General features: G+C 42.7%; 1 protein-coding gene across 1 annotated transcript in view; it reads right to left on the bottom strand.

Annotated features, from left to right (window-relative positions):
* LOC124798895 (homeobox protein orthopedia-like) overlaps positions 1 to 18,188 on the bottom strand; it is a 46,238-nt gene that overhangs the window by 10,394 nt on the left and 17,656 nt on the right. The gene's annotated exons all lie outside the window — the stretch shown is intronic.

Here is an 18,188-nt window from a genome sequence, read left to right as displayed (position 1 = left end):
GCACAATCAATGAACCGATTCACAACATAAGATCCGAGCGATATGGTGCAGCGGCAAGACATTTCGCTGGTATTCGCGGATGTACGGCAGTTCAAATCTCCAGCCAGCAATTCGGATTTAGATTTTCCTTGACTTCCCTAAATCGTCATATTAAACACTTTCGTTTCCAGTTACGGCTACGAACAATCATTTTATTAGGATAACATACCTCAAGCAGTGAAAACGGAATTCTTTGGATCGCTTTGTTATCCGTGTGTCTGTCAGTCCGACCGTTAAGCTCTGTTTTTCTCGGGAACTGGTAGAATATCAAGTTGAAATTTACGTAACATACTAAGGTCTGCGGTCCCTGGCGATGTGAAAAGTTTAAGCGTCTATGTCAATGCAATCAAGAGATACGGCTATTTATGTCACACATTTCGATACTCTCAAACTCCCATCAAAACCTATAGAATATTTTCCGTTGAACTACAATCATGAAGCAAGTTTTCACAGTACAAAGAAAATACCCGAAAATTGTTAATTTGTAATTATATAATATAAAAGACATTTTTTACCATTTGTTGTCCGTCTACCTGTCCGTCCGTCGGTTAAGATCCCATTTTGTCAGAACGCATATAGGATCAAGATGAAATTTGTGTCAGGTACTAAAGTCCACGGAGCCTTAGCGCTGTAAATAATTGAAGCTTCTAAGTCACATTTTTGATACTCGCAAACTCTCTCATGAAAACCTGGAGATGGGCGTGGTGGCACAGGAGTAAAGCGGGGACCTGGGAAACTGAAAGATCGCGGGATCGATTCTCAGTCGACCCACGACTTTTTCAGTCTTTATTTTAACCTAGCCTTGAACTCTCAACGACGTGAGGAGTTGCCAGAAGCAATACGTGGTTTGTATTCCACGTTAAACTTCGGGACCCCGTTTCCACGCTTGGATAACTGGGGTAGATTAGGGACACGCAGGTCGGAGAATTTGCGTCCAACAGCTTGCATTTATCGCGTATCTCTTGCCCAACGTAAAGTCCCGGGCGACTGGAAAAAATCGCAGGTGACGCCTGTATATAAGAGGGGCAGAAGGATGGATCCTCAAAATTATAGACCAATATCCTTAACATCGGATTGTTGCAGGATTCTCAAACATATTCTCAGTTCGAATATAATGAATTTCCTTGAGACAGAGAAGTTGCTGTCCATGCATCAGCACGGCTTTAGAAAGCATCGCTCCTGCGAAACGCAACTCGCTCTTTTTTCACATGATATCTTGCGAACTATGGATGAGAGGTATCAGACGGATGCCATACTCCTTGACTTCCGGAAAGCGTTTGACTCGGTGCCCCACTGAAGCATATGGGAGTGGTTCCAAAATATGTGAGTGGCTAGAAGACTCTTAAGTAATAGAACCCAGTACGTTGTCCTCGATGGTGAGTGTTCATCGGAGGTGAGGGTATCATCTGGAGTGCCCCAGGGAAGTGTGGTAGGTCCGCTGTTGTTTTCTATCTACATAAATGATCTTTTGGATAGGGTGGATAGCAATGTGCGGCTGTTTGCTGATGATGCTGTGGTGTACGGGAAGGTGTCGTCGTTGAGTGACTGTAGGAGGATACAAGATGACTTGGACAGGATTTGTGATTGGTGTAAAGAATGGCAGCTAACTCTAAATATAGATAAATGTAAATTAATGCAGATGAATAGGAAAAAGAATCCCGTTATGTTTCAATACTCCATTAGTAGTGTAGCACTTGACACAGTCACGTCGATTAAATATTTGGGCGTAACATTGCAGAGCGATATGAAGTGGGACAAGCATGTAATGGCAGTTGTGGGGAAGGCGGATAGTCGTCTTCGGTTCGTTGGTAGAAATTTTGGTAAGATGGGGTTCATCTGTAAAGGAGACCGCTTATAAAGCACTAATACGACCTATTCTTGAGTACTGCTCGAGCGTTTGGGATCCCTATCAGGTCGGATCGAGGGAGGACATAGAAGCAATTCAGAGGCGGGCTGCTAGATTTGTTACTGGTAGGTTTGATCATCACGCGAGTGTTACGGAAATGCTCCAGGAACTCGGGTGGGAGTCCCTGGAGGAATGGAGACGTTCTTTTCGTGAATCGCTACTGAGGGAATTTAGAGAACCAGCGTTTGAGGCTGACTGCAGTACAATTTTACTGCCGCCAACTTATATTTCGCGGAAAGACCAAAAAGATCAGATAAGAGAGATTAGGGCTCGTACAGAGGCATATAAGGAGTCATTTTTCCCTCGTTCTGTTTGGGAGTGGAACAGGGAGAGAAGATGCTAGTTGTGGTACGAGGTATCCTCCGCCACGCACCGTATGGTGGATTGCGGAGTATATATGTAGATGTAGATGTATAAGACTTGTAGCAGGCCACCGAGCCCCACGAAATCAATATTACTATCTATACACATTATTAAGTTTGTATGGAACCCACAGAGCGCGAATTATATTCGCATTTGTCTGTTTTTTAATTATTATTTATTTGTTGTCCGTATTGTTCGTTTGAAAGGGCACAGCCGGATTTCATCTTCAAACCAAAATTGTGTTCCGTCTCTAATAACCTCGTCGTTGACGCCAAGTTCTTTTCAATCATTCAGCCGTCATCAGCAAACAATAGATATACAGACGTACTTCGTTAAGGTATTGTACATGTAAGAGGCTTGCGTTTGTTTCCTGGAAATGACCATTGAGTGTTGAAATCTGTTACTTTGCGAGACTTTTCAGAAATTCTGGCTGTGAAAAATAAGCACTCTATTTTAAAGGTTTTTTCGTCACATAAGAAATAATTACGACAGCAAATTTACATCGTGAACTATTCATAGGAAAAGTAGGAATTTATGTCCCATTTTATGGTTGATAATGCTGCTTCTTCACGAAAAGTGAAAATACGTAACCTAAAATGATAGTTGTGATACTAAACTGTGCTTCGGAATGTATATTCACAAAAGAAAGTTATCTTTATTCTAGTGCAATAGCTAACGATATCGTCCTGCAAGACAACACAAATCTAACACAATTGTATCGGCTCGTGGATAATTATTTTGAAGAGTAATTAAGCGGCCTGTACGACACTAGGTGTGTTCGGAAAGCTCTGGGGAGGAATATTGCTACCCAGACACTTTTCACGGCGAGGAAAGTTGCATACACTTCCGATGAAGATGTATTGATGGTCAGCGCAAGCACACTCATTTTGTCAGTTGTAACAACCGAGTGACTCATCCGTTCTGCACGTTTCAAATATTTTCCAAATACGAACTTAAACTTTTTCCTGGTCCTATTGTCGTGTATGGTTCATGCTGAGCCTTGTATTCCTCATTTCAACTACATTTCATCTCATGCTTCAACACAACGTGCTGAAAAGATTCGTTAAATTCACCCATCGTCGAGCACTTAACGTCCGCTGAACAAACCAGTGTGCCAGAAATCAGCTATGTTGAGAGATAACTGCTAAAGAACAGAAGGCACATTGATGTATGACCGGTAGTGATAGGATGGAACAACGAAATGAAAGTTGGAAATTTTATAGTATTATCCGAACCTTTTATCCATATAACTTTATTTTGTGTTATACTTTGAAAAACTCAAGCACTTATAATGTGTGTTGTGCTAAATAAATGTAACAATTTCATCTCATACCTTTTGAGCTATCTTTATTTCCGGAATTCAAGCTTTGTTTTTGGAACTACCGCGTTCAGTAAACGATGTAAGTTCATTTAAAACAGAGTCCTTTTTATTCGAAGTAAAATCTTTCAGGAGGTTTTAGTTAAAACTTTGCTCTTATTTCTTAGTATTCGAGACGTTTTTCTCGTTATTCAGCTACACAAGGTAGGTACGGAAGTATTCAGTCTATCTATGACCGGCAACCCGGTGCATATATACTGAACAGCCAAAGAAACTCGTACACCTGTCTCATATCGTGTAGGGCCCACGCGAGCACCCAGAAGTGCCGAACACGACGTGGCATGGACTCGATCAATGTCTGAAGTAGTGCTGGAGGGAATGGACTCCATGAATACTGCAGGGCTGTTCACAAATCCGTAAGAGTACAATAGGGTTGAGATCTCTTCTGAACAACACGTTGCACGGCATACCAGACATGTTTAATACTGTTCATGTCTAGGGAGTTTCGTGGCCAGTAGAAGTGTTGAAACCCAGAAGAGTGTTCCTGGAGCTACTCTGTAGCACTTGGGGGCGTGTGGGGTGTTGCAGTGTCCTGCTGAAATTGCCCAAGTCCGTCGGAATGCACAATGGACATGAATGGATGCAGGTGATCTGACAGGATGCTTACCTACCTTTCACGTGTCAGATTCGTATCTAGACTATCAGAGGTCCGATATCACTCCAACCGCACACGCCCCACACCATAACAGAGCCTCCATCAGCTTGAACAGTCCCCTGCTGACATGCAGGGTGCTTGGATTCATGAGGTTGTCTCCATACCCGTACCCGTCCATCCGCTCGATACAATTTTAAACTAGACTGGTCCGACCAGGCAGCATGTTTCCAGTAATCAACAGTCCAATGTCGGTGTTGACGAGCCCAGGCAGGGCGTAAAGCTTTGTGTTGTGCAGTCATCAAGGATACACGAGTGGGCCTTCTGCTCCAAAACCTCAGATCGATGATGTTTCGTTGAATGGCTCACACGCTGACACTTGTTGGTGGCCGGCATTGAAATCTGCAGCAATTTGCGGAAGGGATGTACTTCTGTCACGTTGAAGGATTCTTTTCAGTCGTCGTTGGACCCGTTCTTGCAGGATCTTTTTCCGGCCGCAGCGATGTCGGAGATTTGATGTTTTACCGGATTCCCGATATTCATGGTACACTCGTGAAGTGGTCGAAGGGGAAAATCCATTCTTCATCGCTACCTCGGAGATGCTGTGTCCCGTCGCTCGTGCACAGACTATAACATCACGTTCAAATTCACTTAAATCTTGATAAACTGCCACTGTAGCAACAGTAACCGATTTAAGAACTGCGCCAGACACTTGTCTAATATAGGCGTTGCTGACCGCAGTGCCATATTCTGCCTGTCTACACATGTCTGTATTTGAATACGCATGCGACAACAGATTCTTCGGCGCTTCAGTGTGTTACGTGGGAAATACTTGAGTGTCAGCATGTTCGTGGTGTACCTGCATAATAACAAAGAGCAACAAGGAAATTTCCAGAAGGTGAACAGGCGGAAGCCAACCGGGAAGAGATCGTCTGTAAAGTCATCCTTCGCTGGAATCTTGCCAGACACATACGAGAGCGTTTGTTGAATACAACGGCTGCTGGCGACAGAGGAAAATGACACGGCGGGAGGTGACGCCGCGTTTAAGAAGCTATTATGGCTATCCTTCACATCCGCTGTTATATATAAATTACTATTGGTTTTCCGTCTTAAGATTATTGCAGTTTAAGATTATTTTCCACGAGACACTTTTCACTTTTAATTGTAAGAATTTTGATTGGTCATTCAGGAAATATGGTACACATAATACAGTACATCTCTACATTTTAGTATCTGCGGATTAAAAACGGTATTTCACGAGAAATTTGGAGTGCAATTTACTTACAGTATTTATGCCCCTTAATTACCTGTTAAGAAGTCTAATGTTTTGTTTTTTTTCTTCGTTGTTTCCGGAGGCTGAAGTCTAAATAAGGCTGGCTGCACATTCACTTTTAGATTTTTTTCAACTTTTATGAACACTCGTTTTCTTACACTGCATTTGCGTTTTTTCAGATTTAGTTTTTGTACACTTTAAAAAGGGAAAAGCTGTATTCGTAAGTCTGGCAATACTCACAACTTACACAGAAAAGAAATGAATAAACAAAAACACTGCGCTGAGCACTGAATGGGAAAAGGCGCAAACGCTTTTGTAAGGAAAAGCTAGTTCACAAAAGCCGAAGAAGTTCGAAAAGTGAGTGTGCAACTAGGTTTCTTGACTTCAGCCTTCGCTAACAACGAAAGAAAAAGCAGAGGACCTCATAACACGTAAACAAGAAGCAAATGCACTGTAAATAAATTGTACGCCAAATTTTAAAAAAAAGTACTGATTTTAATCTACAAATAACATACTGTATAGAAATATTATGTATACTGTAGTTCCAGAATGATCTCTGAAGATGCTCTATAAATAGAAGCGAAACGTATCTGGCTTGTAAACACAGTTAAACTTCTGTAAGCTGAAGAAGAAAAAAGTTGACTATGAGTGAGTAGGACCTGCGCACTGAGGGTTCCTTTCTAGCTTAATTATGTATATATAGAGTTCATCCATCCTGCGAATGGAGAATCTCAACGATTTTTGCCTGTTATTGACACCGATACTGGCAAGATATTTGTCTCAGGAATTTCAAGAACGTGACGAAGTCTGTAGAGTAATTCCTCAGACTAGCCTGAATATACAAAAAGAAGCAGACAAGGGACTTCAGTTTATGTATGTGGAAAGAGAAGATTCAATAAAACGTTTTTATTTACTTACGAAAGCATTACTATAGCTCACATTATGTGTCTGCATGCAGTAATGTTCTTCTATCATGTTTCTGACGGATATATGACCAACGAAAAACTCTATTTTTACGTGATATAATTACCGTTCAACAGGCTTCAGATTTTTCACTTGATTTGCACTGTGAAATACTGCTTCTTCCGAAATTTCATGATTCTAGGTCGACGGGCAATGCACTATAGGTTCTGATGAGAGAGTTTTCGAGTATCAAAATACGTGACGTAAATGGCCATATCATTTGGTTGAAGTGACTTGAAAGCTTAAAATGTTTACACCTGAAAGAAACCACAGGCCTTAATGTGAGACATAAAATTGAACTTGATACGTCAATCCGTTCCTGAGAAAAAGGTTTCTTAACAGTCGGACAGACAGATAAACGGACGGACGTGAACAAAGCGATCCTACACTGAAGAGCCAAAGAAACTGCTACACCTGCCTAATTTCGTGTAACCCCCGCGAGCACGCAGAAGTGCCACAACACGACGTGGCATGGATTCGACTAATGTCTGAAGTATTGCTGGAGAGAACTGACACCATGAATCCTGCAGGGCTGTCCGTAAATCCGTTAGAGTAGGGATGGGGTGAAGATCTCTTCTAAACAGTACGTTGCAAGGAATCCCAGATATGCTCAATAATGTTCATGTCTGGCCAGCGGAAGAGTTTAAAACCAGAAGAGTGTTCATCTCTGGCCAGCGGAAGAGTTTAAACCCAGAAGAGTGTGCCGGCAGACACTCTGTAGCAATTGTGGACATGTAGGGTGTCGCACTGTCCTGCTGGGATTTCCCACGTCCGTCGGAATGCACAGTGGACATGAATGGATGCAGGTGATCAGACCGGATGCTTACGCACCTAACACCTGTCAGAATCGTATCTAGACGTATCAGGGGTCCCATATCACACCAACTGGACACGCCTCACACCCCTGCAGAACCTCCATCAGCTTGAACAGTCCCCTGCTGACATGCACGGTGGATGTATTCATGAGATTTCTCTATACCCGTACCCATCCATCCACTCGATACAATTTGAAACGAGAGTGATCCGACCAGACAACAAGTTGCCAGTCAACAACGGTCCAATGTCGGTGTTGATGGGCCCAGGCGAGGCGTAAATCTTTGTGACATGCAGTCATCAATGGTACTCGATTGGGCCTTCGGCTCCAAATGCCCATATCGATGATGTTCCGTTGAATGGTTCGCACGCTGACGCTTTTTGATTGCCCAATATTGAAATTTGTAGCAATTTGTGAAATAGTTGCACTTCTATCACGTTGAACGAGTCTCTTCAGTCGTCGTTGGTCCCGTTCTTGCAGGATCTTTTTTCGGTCGCAGTGATGTCAGACTTTTGATGTTTTACCGGATTCCTGTTATTCGCGGCTCACTCGTGAACAGATCTTACGGGAAAATCCCCCAATTCATCGCTACCTCGAGGATGCCGCGTACCATCGCTCTTGCGCCGACTGTAACACCACGTTCAGAACTCACTTAAATCTTGAAAACCTGTCATTGTAGCAGCAGTAACCAATCTAACAACTGGGCCAAACATTTGTTGTCCTATATAGGCGTTGCCGACCGCAGCGCAGTATTCTGATTGTTTACATATCTCTATATTTGAATACGTATGCCTATACCAGTTTCTTTGGCTCTTCAGTGAATAAGGGTTCCGTTTTTACAGATGAAAACGCAGCCCCACAAATTAACAATAACTGACTTTTAGTAATGAAGCAACACGAAATTTTATCAGGTTTCATTCCATAGGGAAACCGTTGTGCCGAGCGACTGTATTCATTTTAAGCAGTATTAGCGCACAGCAATCAGTCGCAAATGTTCGAATTTTGTAATAATAAAACAGGCAACAGCCAACAATATGTTTTTAGTTTCCTGTTGCGCTGACTCATATTGTCGAATCTGTTTCAATTAGTTACGATACAATGAAAGTGTATAAGACACTGTCTCACTGATAAATAGTTAGATAGAGCCGGCCGTTGTGACCGAGCGGTTCTAGGCGCTACAGTCCGGGACCGCGCTGCTGCTACGGTCGCAGGTTCGAATTCTGCCTCGAGCATGGATGTGTGTGCTGTCCTTAGGTTAGTTAGGTTTAAGTAGTTCTAAGTCTAGGGGACTGATGACTTTAGATGTTAAGTCCCATAGTGCTCAGAGCTATGTGAACCAAATAGGTACACAGAAGAGTTTGAGAATCTGCATAAAATGGAGGAAATTAATCATACTATCGTGTATAAATTTTGTCTGCTTGTGAACGTAGCACCAATATGTATACACTAAATACAAATTTATGTAACACGCGACTTGTAAACAAATGGCCATAAACTTGCAGAAATTATGTCTGCAATATAAGACTTTATAGTACCGTGTCTCGATATTTTTCAACATATGAAGTGCCTCACATCAATATGACATTTACAATTAAACATTTGTTGTATATATCTATGAAGAGTAACTGGTCTTCTTTTCACATGGGCCTACTTCTCTTTACATTTGTGGCAACAACACTACAGCACTATAGCTGTCACTAAAACTCGAACGTGCAGCAACGTATATAAAATGAGGCGAATACTTGTAATATTCAAGTTACGCTCTTACTGCAAGTTGTACAGTAGCAGCGTCGTCCAAATGTCAAGTGACTAACACGTTTTGATGTTGAGAACATGTGCAGTAGACTATGCTCGTTCCATAGATACATATTCTATGGCTGGAATCACAGATAATAAATCCACGAAAGTTCTGCGATAAATTAACAATGCAACAAACTGAGAATAAAGGGGGCGCCGCTGTTCCGTCAGGCCTCAAACGACATGTTATATGCTGGTTTTTGAATGGGACTCGAAGTCATGAATAACGCTAGATCATAAAGTGTTACCACCGGCCCTCGCTTATGCAGTTGCTCCTCCCCGCAGTGGCCGAGTCGGCCTGGCGATCGCAGCGCCAGGCCCGGCGCGGGCGGCGCTGGGAACGCAAACACGGCCGCTGCCGTGACGTCACGCGCGGCGCTAACAGTGCTAAGTGGCGTCGGCTGCCCCCGGGCGCCACGCCAGCCCGCGGTCCCACCAGGAATGCGTCCGCCGAGTCTTGCGGGCTGATCTGGCGGGTGGCTGCCGGAGGAGGCAGCTCCGGAGCTGCTGACGTGCTCTGGGAAGCCAGTCGCGTGAGCATGGGAGGACTAGACTCTAGTGGCAGTACGAATTGAAAACAGAATCTGTGAAATGTGACTGAACGTCCGTTCCTGATATGCGGATAAAACACGAGCGATTTAGATGATAGGGCGAGGTAATAGACGCAGAAACAGCGATTGGACACAACACTCTGGACACAAACCTAAAGTCACTGAAGCTAAACTCTACCTACAAAATTTCCAAAGTTGTTAAGCCACTCTCGGACAGCGCGCGGAAAAAAACAAACTTTTCGTGCGAACTCTGATTTCTCTTGCATAAAAAGTTCTCGCTTTACTTGCCGCGTCAAATTTGGATAACACCCCAAGCTTTTGATGACTACCTCCGTCATCTTCGTCAGGGGTAAAACTGACTGTCGTGGACCGTTTTTTTTTTTCTTTATTGTGATTTCATTCCCCTGCCCCGTATGGGCAGGGGAGGGCTGTCAGCGGCAGAATCCGCCGCTCTTCAGCCAAGTGACACTACAACGAAAACAAGAATAAAATGATACATACATAAGGAGATAAAAAAAGGGGAACATAAAACAGAGTAAGGGGAGAAAATGGAGGTAAAATATACACTGACATGGAGACGTTCATGGGGGACAGTCAAAAAAGTCACCAGAAAGTTAAAAACACAGTTGGCGGTTCTTAAAACACAGAGAAGACACTGAATGCGCAGGCACAGGTTAAAAGTCGGCCACAGTAGTAAAAACACTCTGGAACAACACACTTAAAACCCACTTGGAGCACACACGACGAAGAATAAAACTGCCAGGTGGGACCTGCCGAGGGAAAAGGTCAGAGAGAATGGAAAAGGAGGGGAGAGCATGGGGCAGCAGGGGAAGCGGCGGGATGAAGAGAGGAGGGGCATCAGCGGGTACACGAAGAGGCAGGAGACACGTGGGGCGGGAGAGGAAGAGGGAAGACAGGGCAGGAGGGAGCGCAGAGACACTGAAAGCAGGCACAAGAGATGGCGGGGGAGTAGGAGGGGGAAGCCGCTCAGGAGGATCGTGGACCGATGAGGCTTCCGCTTTTATAAGCAGTGGACAGCTTCTCATTGGCTGGATGACCTCACGGTGAAAACGGCGCGTACCGAGGTGGCGGCCTCTATATCCGTAGATTTTCTTTGCACGCTTTATCCAGCGTTGCTTGCAGCGCCATCCATCGCAACAGGCGGAGAACTGCGAGGAATGTAAGAAGTCTCCCTCTGCACTCTTTCTTTATCAATTGTGCGGTTCCATTCATTGCTGAGTGCATAACCGGTGTCTCTGGTGAAATAATTTTCACAGAGCCTAATTTCAACTGCTTCCCTGATGGCAGAGTCCCAATAGTTTGAAGCGTGAGCAAGTGGTCTTGTTTCATCGAATAAAATCTTATGTTTATTTAACAAACTGTGCTCATCCACCGCTGATTTTTCTAGGTACCTGTTTTTCAGGTGACGCTGATGTTCCACACAGCGATCGGCAACAGTTCTTATAGACTGGCCCACACAATTTTTGCCACACTCGCAAGGAATGCTGCAAATTCCCGGTACTCTGAGGCCGAGATTATCTTTCACGGGCCGCAACATCTCCTTAATCTTCCTAGGTGGCCGGAAGACTGGTCTGATTCCCTGCCGGCTCAGGACTCTGCCGATATTGCTGGTCGTTGCACCGCAGAATGGTAGCCGCGCGATGTGTTGGTCCTCTTCATCTGTTCGAACAGCGTCCTTCCTAGGTTTCTTCGGCAGAGTAGATCTGATATCACGATTGGATTATCCATTTTTACTGAATACCGTCGTCAGATGGTTAATCTCCGGGCCGAGATGATCCTTGTCCGAAATAGTCCTTGCTCTGTGTACCAAGGTATTCAGCATAGCTGATTTCCCTTATTTTATTATAATGATCGTTTCTCCCTACGTAGGTCGGCGTCAATAAAATATTTTCGCATTCGGAAGAGAAATTTGGTGATTGAAATTTCGTGAGAAGATTCCGCCGCAGCGAAAAACGCCTTTCTTTTAATGGTGTCCATCCCATACCCTCTATCGTGTCCGTGACACTCTCTCCGCTACTTCGCGATAATACAAAACGTGCCACTCTTCTTTGAACTTTCTCGTGGCCTGGTAAGGAACCCAGACCGCGCAGCAGTGCTCCAAAAGGGGAGGGACAAGCGTAATGCAGGCAGTCTCTTCAGTAGATCTATTACATTTTCTAAGTGTTCTGCCACAACATTTTCTGTGTGTTCTCCCAATTTAAATTGTTCCTAATTGTAATTCCTAGGTATTTAGTTGAACGGCCTTTAGATTAGGCTTATTTATCGTGTAACCGAAGTTTACGGATTCCTTTTAACACTCAAATGGATGACATCACACTTCTTTTACTTAGGATCAACTGCCAATTTTTGCACCATTCATATACCTTTTCTAAAGCGTTTTGAAATTTGTTTTGATGATCTGATGAGATTATTGGACCATAAATGACAGCATGATCTGCAAACAACCTAAGACGCCTGCTCGGATTGTCTCCTGAATCGTTTATATAGATAAAGAACAGCATTGGGCCTATAACATGACATAGCGAAACGCTAGAAATCACTTCTGTTTTACTCGATGACTACCCTTCAGCTCCTACGAACTGTGACCTCTCTGACAGGAAATCATGAGTCCAATCACATAACTGAGACGATATTCCATAAGCGCTCAGTTTCACTATAAGCTGCTTGTGTGGTACAGTGCCAAAAGCCTTCTGGAAATATAGAAATACGGAATCATTATGAAATCCCTTGTCAATACAACTCAACAATGTGTAAAGAGCCAGTTGTGTTTCACAAGGACAATGTTTTCTAAATCCATGTTGACTGTGCGTTAATAGACCGTTCTCTTCGAGGTAATTCATAATGTTCAAACACAATCTATGTTCCAAAATCCTGCCACATCGACGTTAACGATATGGGCCTGTAATTTAGTGGATTACTCCTACTACCTTCTGTCAATATTGCTGTGACCTGTGCAAATTTTTTAGTCTTAGGGTACGGATCTTTCGTCCAGCGAGCGTTTATATATGCTTGTTAAGTATGGAGATATTGCATCAGCATACTTCTGAAAGGATCTAATTGGTACACAGTCTTTACCAGAAGACTTGCTGTTATTAAATGATTTAAGTTGCTTCACTACTCCGAGAATATATACTAAGTTACTCATGTTGGCAGCTGTTCTTCATTCGAATTCTGGAATATTTATTTAGTTTTCTTTCGTGAAGGAACTGCGAAAGGGTGCGTTTGGTAACTCTGCTTTCACAGCGCTGTTCAGATGCTTCAAATGGCTCTAAGCACTATGGGACTTAACGTCGGAGGTCATCAGTCCCCTGGAATTAGAACTACTTAAACCTTACTAACCTAAGGACATCAAACACATCCACGCCCGAGGCAGGATTCGAACCTGCGACCGCAGAAACTTCGCAGTTCCGGACTGAAGCGCCTAGAACCGCTCGCCACAGTGGCCGGCCGCAGCACTATCGTCGATAGTATTTCCATTGCTATCGCGCAGAGAAGGCATTGACTGCGTCTTGCCGCTAGCATATCTTATATACGAACAGAATCTCTCTGGATTTTCTGCTAGGTTTCGTGACAAAGTCTCGTTGTGGAAACTATTATAAGCATCTCGCATTGACGTCCGCGCTAAACTTCGAACTTCTTTAAAAGATCACCAATCTTGGAGATTTTGCTTTCGTTTAAATTTTGGCATGCTTTCTTCGTTGCTTCTGCAACAGTTTTGTACACTAAAGGGGATCAGCTCCGTCGTTTGTTAATTTATTTGGTACAAATTTCTCAATTGCTGTCAATACTATTTCTTTATATTCAAGCCAAATCTGGTCTACACTTACATTATTAATTTGAAAGGAGTGGAAATTGTCTCTCAGGAAGGCGTAAAGTAATTTTTATCTGCTTTTTTTAACAGGCATATTTTTCGTTTATTTTTGGAGGATGTAGGGGTTACAACATTTAATTTCGCTATGACAACCCTGTGTTCAATAATCCCTGCATCCGTTTTAATGCACGTTATTAGCTCAGGATTATCTTTTGCTAAGAGGCCAAGTGTGTTTTCACAACCGTATACTATTCGCATGGGCTCATGAATTAACTGCCCGAAATAATTTTCAGAGAATGTGTTTAGCAGCGTACGTGTTTGAAATTAGACTTAAGTTCTCTTAGAACCGTTCAGCAATTATATCATCTGAGTTGGGAGGTCGGTAAAAGGATCCAATACCGTTATGTTCTTAGCAAAAATTTCGGCTGAACTTATCACTGGGTTTAACCAGCTTTCAGTCCCTATAACGATTTGAGCGTCCGTGCTTTATAGACCGTGTTTTCATAATCGATTAATCATAATGCTCCAAAATACGAAATGTAAAAACATGCAACGTACGCAACGACAAAAGAACTCACCAGTCACCATTTTAGGAGAGGAAGAAGGTGTTTTGACGACATCTTTACTGTCTTGTGACACTTAAACTTCACATTTTCGAAATACGCAAGGAAACCTACATATTGCAAGAAAACGAAATGTTTATAAACAACATAGCCAAAGACAATGGTGGAACAAGAGATGAAAGGTCGATATCTCAAAAATGCTATTATTGCACCACGAAAATATGATCTTTGGACAAAACTACAATTATTTATCACAACAAACAAAGATTTTGAGTGCGAAAACACACACACAGGTTGCTTATCGTAATACATAAGTATATTTAGAGGTCCAAACGAAAATATGTTCTCTGAATCAAAACAAAATTACTTATCAAAATATGTAAGACTTCGAACAAAAAACACTCGTGGCACTCCTGTCAACTTAACTGTTCTATAGGATTGTGAATCCAGCTCACGAATTTTTTTGATCTTTTTTACTGCAGTGTCTCGCAAGCTAATCTAGCGTTTTATGTGCTGGTGGTGTCACTGAACTCGATTGTTGCGATATTACAAGAAATTACTTCACAGAAAACTAGTAAAGCAAGTGTTACATTTGAGAGAGTACAAAGATTTCGATGTAATTTTGCGTTACACAATTAGCATCGGTTACATGGTGTAGGAATTCGAATACTAATCGCTGGATGTTGGCGGAAACTCATAAGTTGCGTATCAGTGTTCTTGGCAAGATGTGATTGAAGGGTAATTACCTATTCTTAGCTCAGTCAGTAAATGATTCTCGTGGTAGGGAAAAGCAGAAAGTAGAAGCCAGTAACGACGGCCTGTGAAGAGTTATGTTGTTTCTGTGTTTCTGCCCTGGGTAGGTGGTTGCAGCAAACAACCTTTCTGATGTATAGCTCATCAATAGAGTCATTCATATCCTCACTCGCTACGTTTGTCTGGAAAGGTTTGTAATTTAACTAAGCAAATCGGCATATCGTCAGTCGATGATCACTTGATGCACATTACCACTTCTTCTAGAATTTTGGCACTATTCTTGTGATACAAAATATCTCACTCAACCAAGTTTCCAAATGACAACATTTGTATTGAGCGGCACCATACTTCCATGTGTGAACGACTTCGGAGCCAGGTACAACTTCGCAAGTTCCAACTTCATCCAATTTGGTAATTTTGGTTGCACTGAAATAAAATAGTGTATATGCACTAACATGTCATGCCCATTCACAAAAAATATGAATTTTTTTGAAATGTCATGATTTGGCACAATAGCTGTATGATGCTTTAATAAAACTAGTAGCTTTAGTCAGACAACAGACCATCCTCAGGTACAAAAAAGCTTGTTTACAGGACGTGCATCAAACCATGAACATTTATATATGTACGTTATTATACATTCATAAGGCATAAAACATTACATGGAGAAATACTTTTTCTCTTGAATTGCATGCGACATATTCGAGTTTTTCTGTACATGCATACTTACTGTTACTTTAATTGTTATAGGGTCCCGTCACATAATAACAGCGGAATCGGATACCATTTCCAATCAAAATGTATTCAGACCAGTAGAAAGCCTGATGTGTCCTCTGGTATCATGAGACACAGTCTACAACAGTCGAGAGAAAATTCCAGACGGCGTACCACGGACTGCCATCAGACGTTAAAAGCATTAAGATGTTGTCTGTGAAGATTAAGAAATAGGGAGCGTCTGTCATCTCCCTAGAACCTGGAAGTAGTGCATAGACAATTCAGACAGTGAGAGACGCCTTTGCGAGAAGCCCCAAGAAGTCAGTTCGCAGAGACTCAATTTAGTTGCAGATTCCGAAGACATCAGGGCACTGCATCTTACATAAACAACCTCTTTTCTGTCCGTGTAAAGTCTAGACCGCTCAGTCCCTCCAACCGAAAGGTTATACTGCTCACTATGACTTTGCTGTTGCCATTCTGGCTGAGATGAGGAAGATGATGACTATCTGAAACGTGACCTACTCTCAGACGAGGCTACATTAAATACCAACAGTGTGGTCAACCGACATAATGTTAGGATCTGGGGGTCCAAGAACCCCCCACACTGTATTTGAGACAGAGACCACACTAGGCTGAACGTGTCATGTGGTCATCTGCACAGTAAGATCATAGGACCTTTTTTCTTCAAGGAAACCATAATAAAAGCCCGGACTTATCTTAATATACTGTAGTTATTTCTTGTGCCACAGAATCAGGACATTCTGGACTTAATCTTCCAGCAAGATGGTGCAACATCTCACTGAGGTTCTGTTTAGATACATTTCCTGAGAAGATGGATCAGGTGTAGCCATCAACTGGCCTCTGCGATCGTCTGACGTTAGTACCATTGGATTATTTCTTTGGGGGTTAGGTCAAGGATCAGGTTTACCAAACACAAGTGAATGACATCGCAGCATTACAGCGTAGAATTGCTGACGTCATAACATCCACCCCTCACGAATTAGTGACCAACAGGTGGTTGGAATTGGAATAGCACTTGGACATCCATCGGGAAACTTCGAAATTTATTAACTGTGTGTACACAAAAACTTAAATATGTTAGCTGCACTTCATGTTTGTAATCATGGAAAGACTTTTGGAACACCCGGTATATTAACTGTAGGGAAACTGGACAATGCAGGGAATACCCGATTTACATGTTAAGCAATTACGTTAACGGGTGAAACACACTGCTGGTGAACATACTACGTAAGGCACAATATCTGATGGAAAGTATCCGGACACTCCTGTGTAATACGCAATTGGCCATTAGATGTCATGATTGGCGAGTTCGGCAGTACAAATGGAAGCGGAGAATGTTGCGTTGTCAGCAGTGCAGCAGAACAGCAGAATGGGTCGGTCACGAGAGCTCAGTGACTTCGAACGTGGACTAAACACTGGTTATCACCTGAGTAACAAATCCATCACAAAGGACCACAGCGAAACTAGGATTAGGCAGGCCTCATGTACTGAGGAACAGGGACCGTTGAGCATGGCGGAAAACAGTTGTAACAATCGAGTGAAGTCAGCAGAAGGAATCGTTCGTGAGTTACAAAGTGCTACCAGCGGTCCAGCCAGCACAATGACTGTGTATGTGGATTTGAAAAGAATGGGGATCAAAGATAGAGCAGTTCCTCATAAGCCACACATTTCTGCAGTCTGTGCTAAGAGTAGCTAGAGGTGGCGTATAGAGCAAAGCCATTGGACAATGGATGACTGGAAACTAGTGATCTGGAGTGATGAATCTCGCTATACCCTTTTGGCGATCCGATGGAAGGATTTGGATTTGGCGAATGCCTGGATAACGTTACCTACCATCGTGTGATGAGGCAAGCAGTGAAATACTGAGACGGTTGTGTTACGGTGTGCGGTTGTTTTTCTTGGTTAGGGTTTGGTCCCCTTACTGCGCTAAAGAAAATGCTGACTGCGAAATATATGAACACATTTTACAGCAATGATTACTCCGTTCAATATGGAAACAGTTCGAAGATGATGGTTGTTTGTATCAGCATAACAGCATAACAATGCACACTGTCATAGAGTGGCATCCGTGAGGCAATGGTTTGTGGACAATAATATGCCTGAAATGGACTGGCCTGACCAGAGTCCCGATCTAAACCCAATGGAAGACCTTCGGGATGAGTTAGACGTCGACTTCTCTCTAGATCCCAACGTCCAACATTACTACATTCTCTGGTTTCAGTTCTCGCGCAAGAATTGACTACCATTCCTCCAAAGACATTCAGACAGCTCACTGAAAGTGCCCCAGCGGAGTTCAAGCCATCATATTTGTGAAGGATGGGCACACCCCATATTAATGTCAACCAATAGGTCTCCGGTTACTTCTGATCAAGTAGTGTATAATTCGGACAGTGTCTCGCATTCTATAATTTTTATATAGTTAATTTATTTTGTTGATCTAGGTACAAATGGCCATGACTGGACGCATATCCCATAGTTAAAGTAGTTTTTTGTACCTGTTATTTGACTGAAAGTCGTTGTTTGGCTACTGAGCAAAATCATGATATCTGAAAAGTATTTAAGAGCTATAAATCGCGACCTCCTTTAAATAATATTAAGCCTGACACTGGTCTTCAAACCTCGAAGTTAT

This window comes from Schistocerca piceifrons, chromosome 5, assembly GCF_021461385.2.
Source record: "Schistocerca piceifrons isolate TAMUIC-IGC-003096 chromosome 5, iqSchPice1.1, whole genome shotgun sequence".
Classification (NCBI taxonomy): domain Eukaryota; kingdom Metazoa; phylum Arthropoda; class Insecta; order Orthoptera; family Acrididae; genus Schistocerca; species Schistocerca piceifrons.
Note: the sequence above shows the minus strand (reverse complement) of the source record. Positions and strands in the feature narration are given on the sequence as shown.